The sequence below is a fragment of the Balaenoptera ricei genome, chromosome 1, assembly GCF_028023285.1.
Source record: "Balaenoptera ricei isolate mBalRic1 chromosome 1, mBalRic1.hap2, whole genome shotgun sequence".
Classification (NCBI taxonomy): Eukaryota; Metazoa; Chordata; class Mammalia; order Artiodactyla; family Balaenopteridae; genus Balaenoptera; species Balaenoptera ricei.
Window position 1 is genome coordinate 34,234,872 of NC_082639.1, and position 18,669 is coordinate 34,253,540.

At 46.9% G+C, this 18,669-nt stretch overlaps 1 long non-coding RNA gene across 1 annotated transcript in view; it reads right to left on the reverse strand.

The window, feature by feature from the left end:
* Window positions 1-18,669, reverse strand: part of LOC132364386 (uncharacterized) — a 169,532-nt gene that overhangs the window by 15,574 nt on the left and 135,289 nt on the right. The gene's annotated exons all lie outside the window — the stretch shown is intronic.

The following is an 18,669-nucleotide window of genomic DNA, read 5'->3' on the forward strand; positions in this document are numbered from 1 at the left end:
CTTTGTAATTTCTGTTAAAGGGAATTAAAAATATAACTTAAGTTTTATCTAGCGTCAATGAAACAGCTGTCTGTCAAAACAAATAACCAGTTAGAGTGGATTCTGCACACCCCTTCTGCCTCCCCTGCCCTTGATCCTCCCCTGACAGTTTCTCAGACCAGAGGTGGAAATCAGCTGCAGAGGACAGGACCTAGAAAACTCAGAAATCCAGATTTCTAATCCTCTCTCCTGATGACAAACCGTAGGACTTAATTATTTTCACACGTATGCACATGCCTTCAGCTCAGTGTGTGAGTACTGAGTCACTTCTTCCTTTACCCTCTCTTCTCCGCTCCCTCTTCCCCTCCCACCAGCACCACAACCTCCTCCTCCGCCCCCCAAACTGCTGCTAACGTCCCAGCATGCGGTTTTCTCCATCACATTACTGTGTGATGCTCCACATTTCCCATTCCCTCCAAGCTTGTCTCCTACTTCTTTAGAAATGTGGGGAGTCTACAAGATGAACTACAGATTCAACAGGACAGAGGACCACAGATTTCAACAAAGACAGGGAGCTAGTTGTGAAAGGAGCATTGAGGCAAGTCAGGAGACTTGAGTTTGGGGAGTCATGCAAGGGAATCAGATAAAGATCCTTAGGGACCAGGGGTCTTATGATTACCCAGCTCTGCTGACGTAGACAAGTTTTCTCACTCCACAGATACAGATGGGAGATAAGCAGTTCCCTTTCAGAGAGGTAACCCCAAGTGCAGTGCTCACAGCTGCAGTTACTCTGAATGACAGTGGGAGGGAAGGAAACAATGAATGCAAAAAAAAAAAAAAAAAGGGCAATGCTTAAGGTGGAATGGACCTGAACAGTCTGAAATGCACACCTCCTCCAGTTCCTGGAAAACAAAGATGAGTCAAACAGAAGCTTAGTTTCACAGGCTTTCCTCCTCCGCTTGTCACACACATTCCCAGACACAGAATCATCCGTCCCCATGTCACCCAGCATCTAGAGCTACCGGCCACCACCTCCTTGTAAATTAAGCTGGAGGGTCAGATCCACTGTGGCTAGGGAGCTGAAAGCAACCTGGGCCACATGGGGATGATTCCAGTGACCTGAGGGCAGGTGAGCGTAGTAGAAAAAGCAGAGAAGGCTAGTATGACATTGTTCTGAAGGAGCCGAGGATCACCCGATCTGCACAGCCTGGCGACTGTTGTTATTTCTAGTTTCCTAGACAACTCTGCCTAAACCAGGTAGAAATCGGAACTCCAGCTCAGAGAATAATACAGGTCCTGGGAATGGGACAAAATCAGAAAGGCAAGGGGATGATGCCACTTTAGGGAATGGGGACAAGCAGGGAGAGGGAGGCCTTCCTAAAGGGAAGCTGAATTCCCATTAGGCTCCGTGCTTTCAATAATCTTGCAGTTGTGGCCCAGAGAATGATTCTAATTCTGGTTTGCTGCTGAGGGTGTGGGTTACACAGGCGCGTGAATTCGTTGAAACTGATCTGTGCATTTCACTGTAGATTCCTCAGACCCCAGTAAATCTGGTTCTCCCAATTAATTGACTGTGTGACCTTGGATGAGTCATTTAACCTTTTGTGGTCCAAAGTTCCCCATCTGTCAAATTGAAACTAAGAAGCCAGCCTCTAAGTGTCACATGGCTGTAAAATTTACAATTGTAAGAGCTGGTTGTCGCAGGAAACGGGCAGTACATCCAGATTAAGAAGCCATGGTCATCGATCGAAGCTAAGAAGAATTTCTGAATGAGATTCGCTGCCTGCAGAAAATTCCCCCCAAATCATCCATCCTGGAACCAAATTTGGAGAGTGGAGAAGATGCCATCCTCCACATCAAGGAAAAAGGCCAACAATCACTCCCTTTGCAGTGTCACCTGCTCCTACAGACTATCTAACCTCTTCCTCTTGAGATTCTCCAGTGGCCTCAAGACTGGGGCACACAGTTCTCTTCTCTTCCTTCCAAACTCCTTCTGGGTTTGTGATGTCCAGGTAGCTGGAGCAGGGCTCTTCCTAGTAGGGGAGGAGGGGAGGAGAGAAAGGATTCACACTTGGGTGCAGGCAGTGTGCAGAGAGAGCTGGATGTTTGCAGAGATTTAGAGGATGTGAGAACCAGCCAGCCATCGCCCCCATCCCCCTTCTTATGGATAAGAAAATGAAGATCCAGAAAAGTGGTATAACTTCTCACCATTTCTAAAGCCCCCCAAAGAACAGAACAATGAAGCAGCCTCTGGCTAATCTCAGGCTGGTCCTATCACACTGAAGTGCGTCTGCTTGCTCCACAAATGGGTGACCTTTCGACAAAGGGACCAGATCTAACATAAACAGGCACTGAAGCATATCCAGGTGACAACCTGGCTCACCTGATTCTCTTCTCAGAGGGGCTTTGAGACACAGGGAGAACCTTTGGATATACAAAATGGAGCAACGGCTTCTGTCAGGATGGAAAGGAATTTACAGAAATGTCTTGATAGCAGCTACCCTGGGACATAGCTGAGTGGTAGCTGACCCCTGGAAAAACTCTGCATAAGAAAGACTATCAAAGGAGCATCAGATCTAGATTGCAAATTGCTTTAGCAGCTAAAACAGGCGTAAAGATAAAGCAACTCACTCTAATCCAAGGGGTTTATGCTTCAGCGATGGCTGCCTCTGACTCACCCTTGACCCAGCCCATTCATCAGTATTTTGATAAGCAGATTCCCTTCACAGAGCTACTTAATCTGGGTTCCCAGAGAAGTCTTGCAGAGCTTAATGAGAGCACTGTGCTTGCTGCCAGCTCTTGAGGCCAGGGCAGGTAGACGGCCGAAGGGAAGGGACTTGTCACAGGTGCACAAACTTTCCCATCATTGGACTTGACCCTACTAGGGGTTCACTCAAGTTATCTTTTCAATTTAAATACTTGGATCTATTTTTTTTAATCCTCTTTCTCCTTGGTATCCAGGGAAATTAAAGCCCTGGCTCACATCCTCCTTGATGCCAGCTTTTAGTCAGAGCCATAACAGCATCTGGAGCTAAACAAAGATTAGCGGCAAAGGGGGTAGGAAGGACAGGGTCGGAGAGGAGATCTGGTGCTACCAAGGGCGCCACCGATGAGCTAGATCCGCCTGGCAGCCCTCCTGCCAAATGCCCTCTGGCCGCGTCTCCTTAGGCGGTAGTGGTAGGGGAAGCTGGGGCTGGAGCCTGGAATCCTGAGCCGCACAGAAGTGCAACCAGCACCTGTCATCAGGCCCCTGCCCTCAGAGGATGCTCTGGGGAGTTGCCACACCCCGAACTTCAGGGACGGTCACTGCTCTTGGCGTTACCTCTGTCTCTTCCAATTGTCTTTAAAGTGGGGCAACTCTGGGTGCCGTGTTCCCTGTGAGAGATGATCTGGGGAAATTTCCTGGATTGTACTCTGGAGAGACGGGAATGGTTTCAAAGCAGAGTAAGACACGACCAGAAAACTCTAGATTTGAATTCTATGAATCATTAGGTAGGGGTAAAATCAAGCTTAAGTAGTTGGTAGGACCTTACATTTGTTAGAAGAAAAAAGTCTTAAAAATTAAAAGTTACAGCTATGGCAAGAAGGAGGAGGACGAGCAGGGGCTTCAGCTATGGCTGCTACCAGCGTTGACAACATTCGACCATCACGTGTAGTTTCAGGATTTGGGGGGAAAAAAACAGAACATGGAGCTTTGAGCTCACAAACAGGTCTGAAGGAGTTGCTAAGTCAACTAACAAAGGTTTTGTGGCAGAAAAAATGGTCAAAATCTGAGCCCCTCTGTGCCTTCCCTCCCCGCTACTGTGACCGCAGCTGACCTCTCAGCCCTGTTGTCCGTGAACAGACAGGGACCCAGCTGAGTTGAAGTTTGCCACCGGAGGAAGATCCAAGGCTGACTTTCTAGGAATCTTCAGTCCCACTTAAACCGGGGGATCTCAAAGTGTGGGGTGCAGATGCCCTCGGTGTGCGGGCTGTGGACCGGGAGGATGGGGGATGAAAATATCTGGGGGTGGGGAGAAGTCCCAGGCCCCTGCTCTTCGGAGGCTCGTTTTTCCACCAGCCCCCGGGACCGGGGGTCGTGGTAGAAACCACTGCTGCCACTGCATTGGTAGTAGTAGGTAAAGAAGATCCTCCCTTCTTCAGCCAGAGCTGGAAGTCAAAGAGGTCAGGCTGATCTGCAGCTCAGGGTCCACCCCAGGCCAGCTTCTGCCTGGCCTACCTCCTGGCCTCTGAAGTGCAGCTGGCTCTCAATGGCAGGCTACTTGCCAAGGATTCACAGTGAACTTGGCTGCTCCTTGTGCGATTTACTGGGTCTGGACACAGAACCAGCCTGGGGTAGAAGGTCAAGTAGGTTCAACAAGATAACCCCTGTCCCCTACTTCTTCCTTTCTTTCCCCCTCCCCCGCTACCTTTTCTTCTCCAAATTGGCCATCCCTTGGATCAGTTTCTCCCTGACCTTGACTGACTTCTGGTGTGCTAGGTAGTTTCCCAAGCAACACAGCTGGCCCATCAGGCACTCAGAGGAGCAGGAGCCTGGTCTCTTCCCCCAACTAACGAACCACGCCAGGCAGTCAGCAGCACAGAGAGTTCCTGATGTGCTAAAGTTTGTTCAGCGGTCGCCTGAAGAGTGGGACCAGACTCTAAAAGTCCCAACTCACCATACACGTCCTGCCTTAAACACAGACTCTGTCTCAAGTGTGATCAATGCCAGGAGACCCATGACGGGATGGGCAACCTCTGAGTATTTCAAACACAACGGGCAAAACTGTCACCTGCAGAGCTTCTATTACTCTTATCTTCCCCCCCAGGTTCCCACAGCCGCCTTGACGGAGAGCCAGGGCGGGTCTTTCCGATCATTCAGTCTTTAAATGGCTATTGAGGACGTTCCCTCTTAGAGAGGGGTGCTCAGCAGAGACTCCGGGGAGCGTGCTGTTCTGCATCGGGCATTCCTGGACCAGATGCCCGCCCAGTGTTCTCCGGCACAATCTTCCTAAGAGCGGCATGAAGTGGGATGGATGGGGCATCCTTGTCTTGGCCCCATCATCTGCCTACAGCAAGCTTTTCCTATAAAGGACCGATAGGAAATATTTTAGGCTTTGCAGGGTCACATACCATTTCTGTTGCATACTCTATTCCTTGAGAGTTTTTTTTTTTTTTTTAAACAACCCAACCATTCTTAGCTTGAGGGGCTGGACAAAAACAGGCAGCAGGTGGGTTTAGCCCGCAGGCAGGCTGCAGTTTGCAGACCCCTGGCTGACAGGAAGAAGCTGCAACATTTTTTACTGGTCCCCACCCAGCAGCCCCTCGCCACCTTCCCTCCCTGCCCTGATGCCTCCAGACCCGCCCTCTAGCCCAAGGACTGCCCCCGACACTGCTCCAGCTGCACTTGGCGTCTGTGCTCAGGCCCAGGGTGGCCTCTCTGCAGCACACGTCTCACCGAGAAGGGCACGTTGTACAGATACAGATCGTGAGCTGTTCTGTCTTCCTTGTGCTTAACTTGAGATGCTGAAAGCCCAGACAACCTCATCCTGCACCGTGAGGTCTCACCTGACCACACACATGCAGCCATGTCCACCCATCTCCCTGCCATGGTGGTGCCATCTAGTAAATGACTAAACTTGGGTTCTTCCTACAGGGCAGGCAAACCCGGGGCATGGCAAATCCCATCGGTTCCATCTCGGAGCATAGCCAGGACCCATCACTTCCCACCCCTCCACTACTGCCACCCAGGCCACACCACTTCTCCCTGGACCACTGCCAGCCTCCCATCTAAGCCTGTTCCCTCCATCTCTGCCCTTCTCCCTCTCCCTTGCTCAAAGCCCCCGGAGGCTTCCCAGCTCATGCAGAGTGAGTCAATGACTCTGAACAATGAAAGCAAACCCAACATCGGGGTCCTTCCACTGGCCCACTAAGTCCCCTGGGTCTGCACGGCCATGTGCCTGGCCTCACCTCCCACCTCCTTCTCCTGGCTAATGCCGACTCTAGCCATGCTGGCCTCCTTCCTTACCCAGCTTTCTTTTTTCTTCTTAGCACTGATCACCAACAGTTCATGTAATTTTTCATGTTCTTGCCCCCCTTTGGTCTTGTTTTTTGTTTTTCTCACTAGAATATAAGCTCCCTCAGAGAGAGGTTTAACTTCTTCAGTGTTGTACCCCAGAGCAAAGTGCCCACCACAGAGTAGGGGTTCCACAGATGCACAAATATCTGTAGAATGCACGGGGACAGGGTCCCCTGCTGATGGGAGAGAGGTGGCTGCATTGCCACGACACCGTGTACCCAATTCGCACTTGGACACCTTTATGCAAATGAACATCTTGCTCTGAAGCCCCCTCAGGACAAAACAATGAAAACAGATCCACCCCTGGAGCCAGCAGTTTCAAACTGTTTACATTCAATCCTAAAGCAGCAACAAACTCAGATCTCAGCCGAACTAACCAACTACCCACGGGAAAAAACAATAAGCGATTGCATCACGGTTTAGAACACACCGGCTCAGGGTTCTTGCTCATTCACCTCGACCACCCTGCAGGCACAGAGGGAGGAAGGGGAGCACGGGCTTTGGTGGCAGGTCAGATTTCAAATCCTACAGCTGCCTTTACAAGTGGTCTGATTCTGGATGTGGCACCAAGCGCTCTAGGCCTCAGCTTTCTCATCTGTTAAATGGAGATACTTATTTTATAAGGTTGTCATAAGCTTAAGTGTATAATTAGCAAACAAAACCAGACAGCTCCCAGCATAATGATTGTGTACAATAATTACCCAATAAACAATCATTTCTCCCCTTTTGTAAAGCAGGAAGGTAAAATTCAGACTGGCAGTGACTCGCCTGAGGTCAGAGGACTTACTCCATGGCAAGGCTGGGACTCAAACCAATGGTTCCTGTTGGTGTATGTTTTTCCTGTCATCCTGCCTCTCTCCTGTTCATGTTTCAGACATCAAACACTGCTTATGTCAGTAGAAGGAAAGCAAGTGTTGGCTCTCCCATCAGTCTGCTTGTTGAGAAGTTTGGGACAGGGTCTCCTGGAAGAATGCTCATATTAAGATGACATTCTTAAGGGGGTCACCCCGTGACATTGGGAAATCTGAGTGTCACAAGCAAGGGATCAAAAGCTAAGAGAATTCACCTGCCTTGCTTGCTAATCATCCCTAACAGATGCAAACAGGTGACAGCCTTCCTTTCACCGAGAGATGAACAGAAACCACACCAAGACTAGGACCCACCAGGGACACAGCAGAACCTGTCATATCTGAGATGTGACACCAAAGTACAAAAGCCACCTTCAACCTGAATGCTTCTCCAGAAGGGACTGTTCTTTCCACGCACAAGGGTTTTTCTCTATGGAGCACATGTACTCAATAATCCTACCGATAAAGTAAATTTTTATACCGTACAAGTGCTTCTCCCATTAGCCGTCATCGTGAAGTTGAAAATGTGTTCTCCTTCTGGAGAAAAAAACAATTGGCCTCAGACATTATGAAAATGTGAATTATTAAGGAACAAACCTTTTAGGTAAGACATTTAGAGAACAAATAATGAGGAGACAGCCCAAACAACATCTAAACAGATTTGAAAAGGAGAACTTGAATGTGGGTGACTGTATGACAAAGGTTTGCTCAAGATGTGAGTCCCGAGTCCAGGACCAGAGGTGCCTGCCGTCCAAAAGCAGTGTCCCTGCTCCTCCAAGGAGGGAGACGCTGCAGTCCTGATGACCACTCCCCGCCCCACCATCCCCACCCCTGCTGACCCTACCCACACCTCAGACCTTCGCCAAAATGTCCCTTCTTCAAAGAAGCCTCCCTACACTAGGTCGGGTCATTCACTCATTCATTGCCTCACTCATTCAACAAATGATTATTGAGCACCTACTATGGCTCAGAGTCTCCTTATCACTCTCTACTTTCAACTTCACACTTAAATAATTACATGCACAATACTCCAATTTACTTCCCCTCCCCTTCCCTAGAATGTCAGCTCCCTAAGGACAGAGACTATATCTGATTCCTCTGTCATTTCATCCCCAGCACCTGACACAGTGCCTGAAACAGAGTAGGCATTCTATAACTATTCATCACATGAATGTATAAATGAATGAATCAAACCATTCAAAAGCTCCCTTCCTATGCCCAAATTCCAAAATGCATCCTGCTGTCTGCCTTACACAGTTATAACTGATGTCGTAATCAATGGGACTTTTAAATTTAATGAAGGAGATTTATTAATTTATGCATACATTTCTGAATAAAGGAAAACAATAAGATGTGCAGCAGTAGGCAGAAAGTTACTTTCCCTGAGGGGCAGCCCCGTGGGACAGACTAGAGGATAGGCCTGTAGGTGTTCTCCTGGGATAGGCAGAGGTAGTGAAGAGGAGTAGTTAAGGGGAAGGTGGAAAGAGCCAGACTGCCTGGGATAGGGGTCTGGACCCCACCACTGACCAGCTGTGTGACTCTGGGTAAGCTACTTAACCTCTCTGTCTTCCAGTTTCCAAATTGGAAATTGGAAATAATAAGAATATTATCTTCAGATGACTGCATTAATAATGAAATGAGTTAGTACATATGAACTGCTTAGGACAAGGCCTAGCACATGCTAAGTAGTCACAATATGTTAGTTATTTTTATATACTGGAAGAATGAGAACAAAGGTAGGTTAAATCAAGGAGTTTGATATGCTTTCAGTAAGTCCACAAACAGAACAAATCTCCAAGATTCCCTATTACTGAAATTAGGTAACTCAGAGGCAAGCGATGGTTTATCTACTTCAACTTTCCAGCCTCAGTTGCAGTTATAGTCAGCCGAGGCTATCGTAACAAAATACCATGGGCTGGGTGCTTAAACAACGGACGTTTATTTTCTCACAGTTCTGGAAGCTGGAAGTCCAAGATCAAGGTGCAGGCAGGTCGGATTTCTCCTGCAGCCTCTCTCCTTGGCTTGCAGGCAACCACCTTCTTGCAATGTCCTCACATGGCCTTTCCTCTGTGCCCTGCACCCCTGCTGTCCCTTTTTCTTAAGAACACCAGTCCTATTAGATTAGTCCCCTTCCTCCCATAACCTCATTTAACCTTAACTGCCTCTTTCGAGACCCCATCTCCAAATACAGTCACACCAGGGTTAGGGCTTCAACATATGAATTTGGGAGGAGCGCATGATTCAGTCCATAACAGTTGAAATGGTAAGAATGCCACACCCATCTAAAATAAGAGCCAGACCACATGACCCCTCAAGGTGTTTCTAGACCTAGAGTCTAAGATTTGATTTTGTACATCCCACAGTGCCCAGCACAACAACAAGCATGTGTTTAAAGCTTAGAAAATGTTCTCTGGATGAATTTATAATGAATACTATTTAAGGCTGAGAAAAGTGCATACCTTCCAAAGTCTATACATCTGATTGTTCACCATATATGTATATGTGGGTGTGTACACACACACACACACACACACACACACACACACACACATTCCCAGGAGAATAAAATGCAGTGGTAAGGAAGAGCTGTTTGATGAAACCGAAACTAACTGTACATAATTATCTCTGAGCTCTTCACACACTAAGCGGGCAATGGAAAAGTGGATGCAGAATCCCCTTGATAATGAATCCGATGATGAATACCCTTCCACAGAGGCCAGCATCAGGCTCACCTGCTGAAACAACCAGATTTCAGTGGAACGATTTCACCATCTCTGTGAAATATTGTTCTGGAATCGGGGCATTATTTGACAACTCAAGCAATAAAATAACAGTCTTATCAGTGATCTCAGAATGCCTTCAATGAATTGATAGGAGGAACTGTTGAGAACAGACAGGAGGGGCTCAAAATCAAGAAGCTCAAAATCCTCAAGGGCTAATAAAGCACAACCCTGGCAAATCAATGAGCCCAAGCCATCAACAGGCAAATCCCTATGTACTAAGTAACTTCTTAAAGAAAACTTGTTACATTTATTAGGTTCTTTTATAAAAATCAACTTTACTGAGGAATAACCTACATATAATAAAATGGATACATTTCAAGTAAGCAGTTGGTTTTTGGTTTTTGTTTTGACAAACACATATACCCAGGTAACCATTCCCCCCAGTCAAGATACAGGCATTTCCATAATCCCGGAAAGTTCCCTTGTGCCCTTTACTGGTGAACCCCTGGTCCTACTTCCTTCACCCACCCTTCACCAGGGCAACCACTGTTTCATTTGTTTCCCCCCATAGATTAGTTTTGACTGTTCTAGGATTTCATATAAGTGGAATTATACAATATACACTTTTTTTAGCAGCTTTTCCAGCAAAACACTTAGAAGACTCATGCCTGTCCTTGCATGTATCCACAGTTTATTCCTTTTATTACTGAGTTGGAGTCCTGCATGTGAGTGTGCAGCAAGTTGCTTATAAATTCCCTAGTTGATGGGTGTTTGGGTTTGCGTTACTTCCAGTTTTGGATTATTATGAATAAAGCTGTTATGAACATCCATGTACCAGTCTTTTTGCCAACACAAATTTCTCCTGGATAAATACCTAGGTGGAAAATTGCTGGGTCATATGCTGTAGATGTTTAACTTCATAGGAAAATGCCAAACTTATCCTGAGTAATAGAAATCATCAATAGGTTCACTCTTAAAGCACTTATTAGAGAGATTTTAAAAATAAAAGAGGAAACCAGAGTAGGGAATGCCAAAAAGAGCATCCAACAGCACATTCAGCTGCTTTGCTCAGGGAGCTGGCAGGGTCCTCTCAGGACAGCTCTACTGGCCACCTCCCCCCCTGTGCCCACTTCACCCCAGGAAAATGGCCACCTTTGTCCCACCTTCAGTGGACGTGTTGTCCCTCCTCAGTTTCCTTCCTCTCCTCACTCTGTCTTCAGGGGCAGTTTCGACTGCCCTGTCGCCAGCAGACTCTCCTTGCTTTTCTAGGAGAGTCAGGACTTGGAAGGACCATCAGACCCAGGGGACGTGAACCCAGCTCACCCAGGAGCTTCCACCCTGCTCCACTGCTGTGGCGGCATCAGGCCATGGAGCCCCTCATTGGCGGAAGGCTTATGGAGGGGGTATCCCCCCTTTCTCCCCCTTGAGAGGGGCCAGGCAAAGCTCACAGTGGGGACTCCAGTACTTCCCTCTGCCCGACGGGAACCAGTGTGGGCCACCCGTTAGCCAGGCCTGCCCACAACCTAGCACGTGTCTTCAGAACACAGGGGATCCCAGCAACCACTGTGCCCGGCTAGGCCAGGAAATGGCTCATGTAATGTCATGTTACATAAACAGCATCCGAACTACAAAATCCTATATGTTAACAACCACATGCCTATTCTTATTATTTCAGAGGCGTTCATTTTTTTATACAAGATAACTTCCCAAGACACCAAACTGAATTTTGATAAATGTAGGTTTTCAATATGTTCACTGACTTATATTTTTCACATAGGCTTTATTTTGTTTTCTGAGAGATAATAAACTCCCCTTAAAATCCCTCCAGAATTTCATCACCTTCAGTAAGGAAGAAGGAGGAGAAAAGGACAGGGGGGGTGGGCTGTAATTCCTCGAAGGCAGGGAATCTCAAAGCTTTGAAGCCTGAGGAGTCAGGAAGCTCAGGGATGAAAGAGATCAAACTGCAGGTCCAAGGGGAACGAGGAGCCCTCAGAATGCGAAGAAGCTTCTCAGAGCTGCTGGCCCTGAGGCCTCACACTGGCCCCGTGCTGGGGTCAGGAACCCCTTTCCCATTCCCCCCTTCCCTTCTCCTACTCCTGCCCCAATTCTGCTCCAAAAACAGCTGCTGCCACAAGATGGCCACCTCCTGAGCTTGTAACAACCACCTGAACAGCAGACTCTCCTGGCTTCACTGAAACCATTCTTTCTTGCCTTAGAAAGTGACCAGAAATGCAGTAAAGGTGACTTAAAATTCCCTTATCACTGAAACGAGCAGATTGCAGAAGTGCCTATCTGCAGTTTTCATCTTATTCACTGAGTTTTTTAAAGGGGAGCCAAATATATCTGGGGAAAACCATAATTTGAAAAGATACATGCACCCCCAATGTTCACTGCAGCACCATTCACGATAGCCAAGACATGGAAGCAACCTAAGTGTCCCCTGACAGAGGAATGGATAAAGAAGATGTGGTGTATATAGATACATATACAATGGAATACTACACAGCCATAAAAAAGAATAAAATAATGCCATTTGCAGCAACATGGATGGACCTAGAGATTATCACACTAAGTGAAGTAAGTCAGAGAAAGACAAATATCATATGATATCACTTATATGTGGAATCTAAAAAAGAACACAAATGAATTTATTTACAAAACAGAAACAGACTCACAGACATAGAAAACAAACTTACGGTTACCAAAGGAGGGGGGAAGAAGGATAAATTAGGAGTTTGGGATTAAAATATACACACTATTATATATAAAATAGATAACCAACAAGGACCTACTGTATAGCACAGGGAAATAATACTCAATATCTTGTAATAACCTATAAGGGAAGAGAATGTAAAAAAAGAATATATATATTTATATATATGTATAACTGAAGCACTTTGCTATACACCTGAAACTAACACAACATTGTAAATCAACTATATTTCAATAAAAATTTAAAAATAAAATTAAAATAAAGTGGAGCCAAGTGAGGGAAGAGGGAAGAGTCCCACATTTACTTGCTGGGACTTCCCTTGGGCTGTTTGTCTGGAAAGCAAAATAAAGGCTGAAGGTGGCCCACTGATTTCCTCTCACTCAGAGAATTCTGCCCGAGTTAGGCTTGGCCGGCTAGCACATAATCTGTAAAGATGAAAGTCCTTCTCTTCCTCGGGAGGGCCACAAAGATGCGGTTACTAGGACGCGGCCGGCCATGCACAGCACAGATAAGGCTTCCCCAGCAAGGCCACCGCCAAATGCTCTTCTGCTCCGGCAGAAAGCCAGGTCCAGACTCTCCATCGCCGCCCTCCGTGGCTTTTATCTGGGTGACCGGGCAGGGGGCGAGGAGGGCTGGATTCTGGGTGACTCGTAGAGACTCCCTATGAGAAACGCTCAGTGAGTCCCCCATAGGGTCCTCTAGGAAGACAGTTGGAAGGACTTCCCAGGTCATTCAGTCCAACGGCTGCTTTTACATAGGAAAACTCAGAGCCCTCAAGGGATTCAGTCCACAGGAACAGGACACCTTGACTCTCCTCCCCAGCTTCCTTTCCCTCTCTCAGTCTCTCCACCACAGAGGAGGAGGGCCTCCCTCCACCTCGCTGCTCAGACACAGGTCTGGGAATCGTCTTGGTGCTGGCTACGTCCTGTTTCCCACCAGATCTACCCTCCACCCTCCCTACTCCGCCCTCTGCCCACGGGCTGACCTGGAAGGACCACATCAATGGGCAGCCTCTGTGGTCTGGTTAGCAGCCAATGGGGCAGCCCCACAGGAGATCACAGGAGGGTGGAGGGAGGGGAAAGAGGTCAGTGGATTCATTCCTCGGCTCTCTGCCTGCGAGGCAGAAATTCAGAACACTGGCCTGGCTTGACCTTCCACTGAAGGTCACTGCTCCCTTCAAGGCAGCCCTCTCCTTCAGGGTTCCAGTAACTTCCCCCCTCTCCTTGCCCCTCAGGCCTCCACAGTATCAGCTCCATCCTATCAGTCCAGCACCACTACTGTCGTTCCTCCACAGCCCTGCCTTTGTAGATGGCCCCTCCTGAATTGTCCCCCTATGAGATGGCTATATCCTGTTCCCACCCTGAACGGGATAAGCATTGATTCCTGCTGCTGCTTCCCCCTCCACGTCCCCGTCTCCCCTTATCACAGCCCTGGCCTCTTTAGACTTTACAGCTGCAAGAGCCTCCTGACCACGCTTCCAGCTTTCCTCCTGGCCCCTTCTCATCTGCTCTCCCCAGGAGCATACCCAGTTATCCCGCGAAATGTAATTCAAACCGCGTCATGCACCTGCAAATCTTGCAATGGTTTCCACTGCCCCCCAGTAAAATCAAAGCTCTTCCCCTGACTTCTGAGGGCACACCAGAGCCGACCTGCTCTCTGTAGCCTCCTCCTGGGCCCTGAGCTGCCATTCAGCCTCCTCTCCTTCCTCCTGCCCCCAGGCGCTTCCCCGCACTGAGACTTCACACTTGCTGTTCCCTCTGCCCAGCATTTGTCTCCTCCTCTCGTGGAAGAGGCCTTCCTTAGCAGGGCACACCCTACATTTTATTCCCCATCCCTGAGCTGTGCTCACGTCCTTCCAGCACTTAACAAATCTGTGATTATGTAAGTTTTCGTTTACTTTTAAAATGACTATCTCCCCTCCCTAGCTCCCACCCATGAGAGTTCCACATGGGTGGGAGCTAGGTCTGCTTTTCGGACTCCCTCCCTCACCCACAGTGGGTACTCCAGGCACATTTGCCAGATGAACAAGTCAGTGTATGTCCCAATAAAGGGAAGGATTGTCCTTTAATCTGAGATTTGTGTCCTTACTTTGTTGAGGGGTTGTTAATATTGTCCTTTCTTTCATGAAATGACTGTAAAAATAAATGACAGTTATCAAAAATTTTAAACGGCAACCTTATACAGTTCTCCAAAATATTGTTGAAATTGTATGAACCTATGATATCTCAGATTAAGTAATGTTTCAAGGGTCACAGTGCTGGGCCCTAGAGAGGTGACCTGGGTGATGGAGTCTGAAGTCAGACTCAGGGTCTGAGTTCAAGTCCCCACTCTGTTGCTTGGTAGCCGTAAAACTCTGAGCAAGTTACTTAACCTATCTGCGCCTCGATTTCCTTACCTGTAAAATAGGGATAATAATAGGATCTACTTCAGAGGATTTTTGTGAGAATTCAATGAATTAATACTTGTGAAGTTCTTAGAACAGTGCCTGGCACTGTTCAATAAATGTTGGACAACAGATTTGTTGAGCAAAAATGCTCAGCAAATGTTAGTGCTACCATCATCATCATCATCATCATTATTACCAAACCCAGCTCTTCTAAATCCCCCACCAGGGCTCTTTTCTCTTTAAAATGTTATCTCCCAACATTCTCTCTTCAAATGTTATCTGACCACCCCTAAATGTCAAGCCAAAATTCAGCACTTAGAAAACTATCCTAGTCCAGCCAACCAGATTTTCTGGATAGCTAAGCACCACCAACCTTGATAAATGTGCTTCTAACATATGTTATTTCTTTCCTACTTCTTAACTAATTTTGATGAAATGAGCATCATTATGGAAATGCACGGTGCTGTGGATCCCAGAAACACCACAAGAAAAACTCCATAGGTCTGAGGCTCTGCAGCCCAGGCGGAGGCTCCACTCTGTCCCCCCAAAGCACTCAACACCCTGAGCTCCGCTCTCCTTGTCTGCAGAGAGGGAAGGTCATAGGCACTGAGACGTCACCGTGGTCTTAATGAGTCGTGTGCACCCACCGCAAGCTCCTAAAACACTCCTTTTCTTTCTTATTTTTTGGTTAATAATACTATAATTTGCCCAGGAGAATGCCTTAATGTAGGTCTCCAGGCAGAATTCTCTCTTCCTCAAGATCCGCTAAACACCCAAGCCCCTGCCTAGGAGAGAGTGGGGTTAATGCCTCAGGGGGAACCGACCCCTCACACTCTGTACAGAGGGAATTCCTTCCTGGTGGTGTTCACGTGACCGACAGAGCAAGTCACCCGCAGGCTGCTCCTGAAGCAGGACAGGCTTTTGAAGCTGTGATATTTCTGAATTTGGCATTGGACAAAGACACCATATTTCCTCACAGCCATTCACACCCTGACTCAAGCAATTTTAACTGAATTCTATTTCCTTTCGACCCAAGGCCATTTGAAGATGCAAAAACCATATTTGTGAATGGATTCTACCATTTGATTTGCAGAGTCAATTCCACTGAATTCCATGCTTTATCCCAGGTATATTTCAACTTTCTGAGGCTCAGAACCATTTTCCCCACCCTCAACAATATCACACACCCACCTCCCAAATACACAAATGTGTATGGGTTATATAGTCAACAGCTCATGTTAAAGGGGATCCATATTAAATAATATTGTTACATAGATATTAATAAGGCTAAGATAAACGATGAGAAAATAGAAGAGAGTCTTTGTATCTTTTTAATGTTGTTCGTTATGTAGAAATTGGGAACCAAATCAATGAATTTTCTGACTACAGAGTCAACAAAATTATCTGAATTCTAAACAAATCCTGGCGTACACTGACAAATAAATAGCATAGAGAAAAGATGAAAGCATAAACTAAGGACAGGAAGTGAAACCGGATTCAGAAATATTATTCTTCCATTTGAGATTAAAAGAAATATACATACATCTATAATTCTACAACTCCCACAAAGCCTAATTTCATTTGTAAAATACACCAGGGAATCCTGGCAAGTTTCTGTGGAATCATGCAACTAGGTGTGTCTTTTAATTAAACGCACATCTAGCAATCCACAAATATGAATTAAGCATCACCAATTAGTTAGCACTGTGGAGGATTTAGGTCTCTACCCCCCACAGAGCAGGCAATTTGCGAAACTTTACCCTACAACACATGAAAACCAGGGCCCCAGCTACCAATGTTAACGACATTCTATTCGGCAGGGGTTCATCTTCATTCTCTCCAAAAGTGTATCAAGGTCCTGCTGTGTTTCAATGGAACCAAACAGCTAAGGCTCTGAAAGACACCATTTCAGAAGAAAAAGGGGTGAGATTATCTCTGAACAATCACTCTATTAGCATGAATCTGAACTGTGATATTTGGTCACTTTGTTTTAGTTTACAACCACCTTTGCAAGTGATAAGATTTAAATTGATTGATGGGGAGAGGGTGGGAAAGGAAAACAACACACACGCAATAAACACACACACACACCCATCACACACACACCCATAACACGCACACACATCACAGGATCCAAATTCAACAAGCAGAGGTGAATGCAGAACTGGTCTAAGCTGAATGTATGCACAAAAGACTCCCTTCCTTCCTTCCTTCCTTCCTTCCTTCCTTCCTTCCTCCCCTCCTCCCTTCCTCCCTTCCTTCCTTCCTGTCCTACCTTTTTTATTCCATCAACAAGGCCAGGTGACAGCGGGAACACCTCATATTCACCCTGCTTCAAGTAACAAGGGGGCAGATTGTGAGAGAACACAAGTCATGTGAGCTTCCAAGGTCCAGTCCAGTCCTTCCTGTATCAGCGCCAGTCCCATTTCAAAGTTGTACTTCCTAGGTCATCCCAAATTTGTAATTCATCCATAACACAGACCCCTAACCATTTCTCGAGCCCTTCCTGGAAATCCAGAGATGAAAAAGGCCCAGCCTCTGTGTGTTCTCAAGTCCTCATGGGATGGGCAGCCCAGTGGGAGAAAAAGCACTCTGGGATCAATGTGGGATTGCAGTTTGCTTGCATGCTCTGTCCCATGTGCCTGAAGTTTTCTAGGGGAGCCCTCCCCTTCACCAGTTACCCCTCCATGAAGAGCTGCCTCTCCTAACTAGACAGGTGCACCATTCACCACAGGAAGCCCAGGCATCCCTTCCCATTGACGGGGCAGGTCTCAAGTAAGATGCTTGAGCCCTGCAAGGCTTGTTTCTCCCCATGGATCACACAAAACACAGTCTCCAAGCCTCCATTGTGCCTGTTACCTTGGGGCTGCTTGCTTCCTACAAACTTCTCTTCCTCTCTTCCTGAAAATACCACGGGTTTCTCAACTGATGTATATTAAAACTAATTCCATCTTAACATATTCTGGAGCCCTTCACAGCATGCCTTAAATTAAGCAGGAACACCCTGGTCTCCAGATGACAGCCTCTCAGGCAAACCTCCCTTCGTTCCCAGGACTCCAGCGAACAGCCCCCTCTCGGTCTCCCCAGCCCACTCCTCCCTGTCCAACAACTCTGGTTTCCCCCACTTGGAGAAGTACATCTGACAGATTTTACATCCTTCAGACCAAGGATGTAAAATCCTTCACCTCCATGTGAAACCTCTACTTGTATTTCCTTTTCTATGCCTTGTATTTGAAGAACATCTGGGCCTTTTATTCAGCTTTTAGAAAAATTAGGGAAGGTCACAGCCCAAGTAGTTACTTGGTAAAGGTAAAAGGTAAAATTAACTACAATAGCAAACTCTCACATAGCCCTGATTATGTGCCTGGTAGAGTTCCAAGTGCTTTACCTATACTAACCACTAAATCTCACCCCAGCCCTATAAGGCAGTCTTATTTCTTACCCCCATTTTACAGGTAATGAAAGTGAGACCCAAAGAAGTTGCATGAAATTAACTTGCCTAGAGTCATCCAATTAATAATTGGCAGAGCAGGGATTTGAACCTTTGTCATCCGTCTCAGCAGTGCTGCTCACCAGGAAGGGAACGCTGTTGGCATGACAACAAAGGTACTTCCGTGGCCCTTTAAATGCAGCATTAACTCTATGAACACCCCGAAAGCCCTGTAGATAAGCTACCTTTGTATAAATTTACATGTCACCTTCAGGAAGAGCAGGGTTCGCCTGGGTGAGGAGAAGGAAGAAGAGAGGAGACTTCTGCCCTTGAAAGATTCTATTTTAATTCTTTAAAAAAACCACTGAACAGGCCCAGCCCTGGATTTCAAGATCAGTTTTCAAGGTCTCCAGGCATGAGGCAGTCATCTGAAAAGGGAAGCATGACAGGAGTCTGACCTCTGTGTGGCCTCCTTGTTCTCAAGGTGCTGCTTTCAGATCTGAAAATGAACAGAAAAGCCGAGGAGCCAAAA